Consider the following 7,251-nt stretch of genomic DNA (forward strand, 5'->3'; position numbering starts at 1 on the left):
AGCTCAACGGCTTCCAATCAGAGATAGCTTAACATTTCCCAGATGTGGACAAGGAAGAAGACCCAAGATGTGCTGATGGGATATACATTCTACAGTTGTAGAAACTGAACCAAGTTGAGGATGCCTCCCTGGACTGCAAACTTCTTGTATGGGTATCTACTGTCAGAAGAGAACCTGGAGAACAATCCCAGGAGCTGTGCTCCCAGGTGACAGTGCAAGGTAAAATCCATGGGAAGAGGTTGGATTAGGGTCCAACTAACACTTAGCTGCATTTGGTTGCTACCCAGTTTGCTGAGGGAGCATTATAGAAACAAAACCTGTTTGGCTGGACCAAGTTCATCTGTCTACTACTGTACTTTTTCACTTTTGAACGGGAATAAGAGCAGATGGAAGTTTCCATCTTGGATTAGTTAGGAGGAGATTTAGACTTCTTGTGATTTAGTCCAATCACAGCTGTGAAGCAGAAGCAGAAAACTCCTAAGCTCCTGGCAGCTTCATATGGTGACCTTCATTGACCTTGTCAACATAATGAATAACACAACCTATTTTCTCTTTGTGTTCTGTAAAATCATACTGTAAGTGCAATACAACTTGAGAGTAAGGAGGGAGGTGGCTGCAAGAGGGCACTGGCAGTTCAGCTTTAGTTATAAGGCTTTAATCTTACTTCACTATTACATAAAGAGGATTCCACACCTAAGAATTTCAAGAGTGGAGTTCAAAAATGTCACCCTTGAGGTACTGCCTAAGCCATGTATTCAATAGTTGCTACACTGAAAATATGCAGTGTAACTAAGAAAAGGGTTAAAGGCTTATTGAAATTGAAGGATTGTTCTTAATGGGTGCAAAACTCCATCTGCTTTCACAGTGAGAACAGGAGAAATTACAGTACTATCTATGCCATCCATTTCCTTCTCCTCTGATGCATTATAATAACATCTAAAGAAAGAACTAGCCACCACATGGTTTTCTATATTACGCAAACTGAACTTTTCAAATCCATGAAGAATGTCAGGAGAAGTTGTCAGTCTTGTACATGGATCATTACCAGTTTTGAAAGGTGAGACACAGAACTGCAGATTGTAGGTTAGCTCTCTCTCTCTCTCTCTCTCTCTCCCTCTCTCTTCCTTCCTCTTCATATTCTTTGCTCCCATGCTCTTCTCATTTATTTTCTTTTCTTCATCTCTTCCTTTTATGTCTTTGCAATAAGAGACAGAACTTTTCAAGATAACTTAAGGGGGAAATTGATCAGAGAAATCATCTAGGAGAGCAGAAAATGCTTTTCCCATTTGTTATGTATTCAAGCAAGTTCTACAAAATACAAGAGATTTAAACGTTTACTTCTGCTGAGACAAGTAGTAAAAACTATCAAATGCTTATGGCTTAGTTATTCCAGACTGACTTAGCCTAGGATGCTAATGGTTTTTAGCTTTAGTACATATGCTTGCTTTGCTATCTATGCTCATGATAAGCACAGGTGAAGATGGACATCATATAGTGTAGCATAAATTAAAATTTTCAGGATGAAGAAAACCTTACCTCAGTGATACTCTGCATACCACAAAGGTCTTGTCTCTTAGCCTGTTGAATTATATTGTTTTAGATCACACTTACTTCATTTTTAAAGTAAACACCTGACCTGGAAAACCAGCTGTCTTTATTTTAGGCTTTGAAACTTTTTTTTTGCATGATTACTTACCTAAAGAGTTATATTCAAAGAAAAATCTGTGCATCTGCCTGCTTGCTTAGTCCTGGAAATATTAGACTATTCTCTTAGATTTTTCAAATTGATTCGTAATTTAGACATCTATGAATGCCACTGTGCCTGTATCTCTCTGTGGGGTATGAGACTAGATTCCAGCTGCAGCAAAACATTCCTATCCTCAGCCTTCCATGGTGAGAGTCTCTCCCTGTGCCTTGGAGGGGGCACCAGTGTGAGACAGCAGAGGTGTGACTGTGGTCCCAGCCACCAGACCCAGAGCTTCCCCTCACAGCTCATTGCCCAGGCTATTTACTTCAAGCTCTATATTTGGGGATCTGGAATTTTTCTCTGCTGGCTCTAAGGTCTGTCAGAAAAAGGCTGATCCTGGTAACACTAGTCTCTCTTGAGATGTAAAAGATGTGGGTTCAAATTAGTCAGCATTTGAGGAAGGGTCACAAAAAGTTTTCGTGCTTCCTGTGTTGTTAAAGGATGTTGGAGGATGAAAATGGAAATCTCTATGGGAAGTAAGCAAGATGCACAAAAATGCCCTGCAGCATTCTTGGACTGATGCATGAGGACAAGAGTTTCAGACCATGCTTTTAACTAGAATTTTATTTTGGATAATTTTGGGTGCATCAATTTGCTGATTCTTTAGACTTCTTGTGTACCTTTTATCCTACATCTTGTACAGACATTTTGCAAACTTAGGTCAACGAGATGAAATTTTCACTCAAGTTTCCACATTTGCCACAACTGAAGATGGCAGAATCTGAGGCTCTCCACTGAAAGATGACCAAATGAAATGCTTGGAAGTGACTCTTCCAGCTATCCTTGTGGGTCTGCTCCAGCATCCTAACCTAAATTCGTTATTCCTGAATCAGAAACCAGGTGTTAAAGAGCTATTTTTCATAGGTATATGCCTTGCTTTCTGACCTTCTAATTTCTTATTAATCCCAAATCTGTTTGAGACTGTGATATATTTATTCTGTGTTTGTACAGGAACATGGCAGAGAGCAGATTTTTTACAGCTGCTTTTCAAAGCTGAAAGATCTTTCTCTTTTAAAAATTATTTTAAAAGCGAACTTTTTCAATATCCAGCAAATTTAAATTATTCTCAGCAATTGTTTTCCTCTGCCATGTATATGAAGAGTTGGGCTATAACAATAAAAAAGGTTTAAGAAATCTCAGGCACTTTTATTGACAAATAGCTTTTCTTTGCAGATCACAACTTTAGCTCTTGTAAGTGATAAACATGTTGGACTGAACAGCATTCAGAAAATATTTATTTTAAAAATACTAGATTTGTATTGTAAAGTAAAATTGTGCAGAAATTGAACATTGTGCAGGTAAAATAACATACATAAACTTCCAAACGCAAAAGGCAAAAGTATTAGGGAATAGCACTGACAAGAATTCAGTTCAATTGATTGTTAAAACCATAAACCATCAAATGAACTTTGCAGAGACAAAGACCTAAGCTGATAACTGAAATTATAATTTCTGACTAATAGCTGCAAAGTGATCTGATATATGTGCAGGCCTCACCTCTGGGGGATGTCCTCAGGTGCTCTGGGGCAGCAGGGTGTCACCATCAGAGAAAGTGGCATCCTGCTGTGGGCTGCCAAGGGCAGGGCAGGAGAGAGGGCAGGACTAAACTTCTGGACTTCTAAAGGCTCACTAGAAGCCTTCCAGTCCTGCCAGCAGCTGCACAAAATATGCAAGAGTATTTTTGTTGTTGTTACTCACATGCAAGGTGGTTTAGTATCCACACCTAATCAAAGAGTTGTTAAGATCCAGGAATTTTTTTGCTACTCTCTTCCTGAGCTGCTGTGCTGCACTGCTCTTCAGTGAGCCCTTGAGCTATAGGCTGGTTGATCTTAAACAAGCTAGACCCTGGCACTAAACAAACACAGCCATTTCATTTTAAAAGTACATAGAGGGGTTTATGCTGCAAGATTGATCTGATTGCCTGATTGTAAAACAGAAAAGTCAAGAAGATATTTCCAGGGTACACATGGTTTTTGGTTTCTGCTAATGTAAATGCACATCTTCCAAAATAAAGTGAAAATACACTTAATATACCATGACCATAGAAAGGGAGAACAAAGACCAGGCACATATCCCCAGTGAAGTACATAGCAAAAACTTCTAATTCATCAGGAATGGGATCACAAATAAATAGTAAGTCACAAATATTACTTATGTACTATTACAGTAAACTGATTAGACTCATCTGATTCAAAGAAAAAAAAAATAAACACCTTTTATATGGAAATTAGGAACAAAGCAATTTACAAATAGTTAATGTCATCATATAATAATCAACTCTTAAAATAATTATAGGTGCATTCCCACCATTTGTCCTAATACAAATTCTGGTCAAAGCAAGGAATATAATAGCAACATATGAAGAGTGTGTTTCTGCTGGTGATCAGCATAGTGATCTGTTCCTGCAGTCCAAGCTAAATCCACTCCTTGGGTACCCAGATCACCAAATTCTGAATTTCTTTTTCTTCCATTTCAATGCTCTCAGGTGGGGAATAAAATATCAATATTAATCCCTGCACTGCAGGGTTGTTAATTTTTACTTAAAACATTCCTAAAAGCTTTAAAAAAGCTTTAAAAATAAGTTAATAATAACAAATAATCTCAAACATTGAGTCTGACCCATTCCTTAAACTTCTAGCAAAACAAGTTAATAATCCTGCTGAGAACCTACTTTCCCAGTGCTACCAACCTGATTTTTCATAACTGCCTTACTTGCAAGATAAAGTCTCCAAAACTAACATGTTTAATCATTTACTTTCGTCATTAACTTAGCATATTATGACACAATGAAGATGCTGGTTGCTGAAATTAAGTTTATATATAATTCTGTGTTTCATTTTAACAAATTACAAAAACATGAGGTCCAAGAGATGACTGGCTTTACAAATCTCTTCCTTGTCTCTTTGTATAGTATCCACTGCATACACCAATTTTAGTGAAAATAGTTTTTAAAAATGCATCCTTCATGAAAAAATTTTACTATTTTTGCCTGTTTACTAAGATACTTAACCATAATTTCTTCCCTGAAAAAATGACTTAGGGAAATTCTGTGGTCTGAATTATAATGGTTCAGACATGACAGGCCTTTGTTGTCATACTGATTTTATGAATAAGCCAGAAAGTAAAGAAAATGAACAGCTGAAAATCAACCAGCACAAACAGCTTGAGCTTTACTGACAACTGTATCATTTCTTATGGTTGATAGCTTCTCAAGAGTTCTCTTAACTGGTGCAAAATGGTTATTTTCTTCCATGAAGATATGCAACTTGAAGAGAGAATACTGGCGTCAAAGCCTGATTTAAAGGAGAAGTGCATTCATTGACCTGTAGACCTCATTGTCATATTCAAGGCTAAAGTTATAACCAATTGTAGCCAATTCAATTTGGGAAAGTTAATAAAAGTTGGGGGCAGCTCAGAAGCAGTTAACAGATTTCATTTGGCTAAACAGCAGTTGCCACATGATTGTAAGGCTTTGCATTTCAGACCTGTGGAGATTAAAAATACAACATCCAGTGGGAGTGGTGAACATAAAGCCACAAAGAGGACTATCTTCCCCATTTCATGGTTCATTAAAAAGTAAAAAAAAAAAAAAAAACAGTTTTACTAACAGAAAAGTATCTATCCCAAATAAAAGGGAGAATAATGAGTCTGTTAACCTGAAATTAATATGTTTGCTTATTTGTTTAAAGGTAAAATATTTCACCACAGGGCCAGTAAAGCACTGGAGAACATTAGTCAGGGAAATTGTGCATGTTGGGTTTCATGTTGGAGAGTTTCAAGATGACTAGACAAATCCCTGAGTAACCTGGTCTGAACAGACAATAACCTTGCTTTGAGCAAGACTGGATGCTTCTGAGACCCCTTCCACTTGAAATACTGTGATTCACTGTTTCCACTGCTTTTGAATAATTGGAAATTACTGACAAAATTGGAAAGTGATAGCTTAAAGTAAGTAAGAGCACTCTTTGCTGGTCTTCCTCTCTATGCCTTCAGGACAAAAGGTCTGAACAAGCCATGAGCTCCTGCACTGCACATGCTTATGAGAAAATACCATATGATATATTCCAGAGTTTGTATCTTGGATTAGTTACTTGTATCAGCATTTCCCTCGGGTACCTGACTTCATTTGGCCAAACATTGTATATCTGTACTGATGATCATTACTACAGGGGATCAATAAGCATTATTTGTGTGGCGGCAGCTCCTGGTTGCCCCAGTGATGGTCATAGCCCTATTTTGCCACTGCACAAGAAAATTGTGATAGCAGCCTCGACCAGGCTTAAAAGCATGGTGTCATGCACCATTACTTACTTCAATACTTACACAGAATCATTAATTAAGAAAAAGTGCTTCTTTAATAATTCGCTGGAGCTGAACCTGCCACTAGTAGCTACAGGTAGCAAGCTACATATACAAGGTTACACACTACATTCTGGCATTACAGAAGTCATGACTGACATCTCTAAATATGCAGTACCAAAAACAAATGTAAACCATTAATCAAAAACCAACAGCATTTTTTGGTTATTGTTGTTAGGAAAAACGGACGCTATCTTTAAAAGACAGATTGATGTTTACAAGTATCATATGGATGCCCCAAGGCATGATCCCATCTAAATACATGCAGCTTTCATTCAGACTACATGCTCTTTACAAATTATTATGGATCTTCACAACAAGTAAAGCTATAGTCTTTATGGTGAAAAATATGTAACAACCAAGAACATAATTATTTGGGGATATCTTTGAACTCCAACGTACATTCTGACCACATTACATTATTCTGTTAGAACATTATAAAATTAACACAGTATAGTAACCTTAAACTGCCACCTGTCCTGCAGATATCATGAGCCTCCTGGTGAAGATTCACTTGGTTGACAGATTGGCTGTTAAATCTTCAGCACTGTCTTATGGTTTCATTCCGCAAGGAGATATATCTGCTTTTGGCAGAGGTATGATGATAACTTGTACAGATCAACTCAGATCAATCAATATACGTCTATCAAGAGAAATAAATATTTTTTTCTTTTACAAAAGCAACAATGTATTTTAGTGAGGTCCTGGGAGGATAAACATATGCTTAAGCATGCATTCTCCTTCCAGGTTACAAGGTGCTTAAGAGATAAAGTGCTGTGTAAGCGGTCATGCTGCTCTTCTCCATTTTTTGTGCATTTTTGACTGGTCTGTAAACTATGGGTTCAAGACAGTCCCCTCCCCAATCTTTTGTTTGTGATCAACACTGTTTCAAACAAAGCTTGAATCTAGAAAACAGAAAACCAACATGCTCTCTGACAACCCCCAAAAAACTAATAACAAGGATTTTTATTTGAAATAATAAATTCTAAATTTCATTATTCTGCTACCCTGAGAATGGGGGCAAATTGCCCGTGATAATGGCTATGCACATTTATTTTTTCCTTCATAACATGAAGATATAAAAATTCAGACTAGCTGAACTAGATTAGAAACCTGATCTAACTAATATCTTTAGAAAGTCTAGT

This window comes from Molothrus aeneus, chromosome 5 (assembly GCF_037042795.1).
Source record: "Molothrus aeneus isolate 106 chromosome 5, BPBGC_Maene_1.0, whole genome shotgun sequence".
Classification (NCBI taxonomy): domain Eukaryota; kingdom Metazoa; phylum Chordata; class Aves; order Passeriformes; family Icteridae; genus Molothrus; species Molothrus aeneus.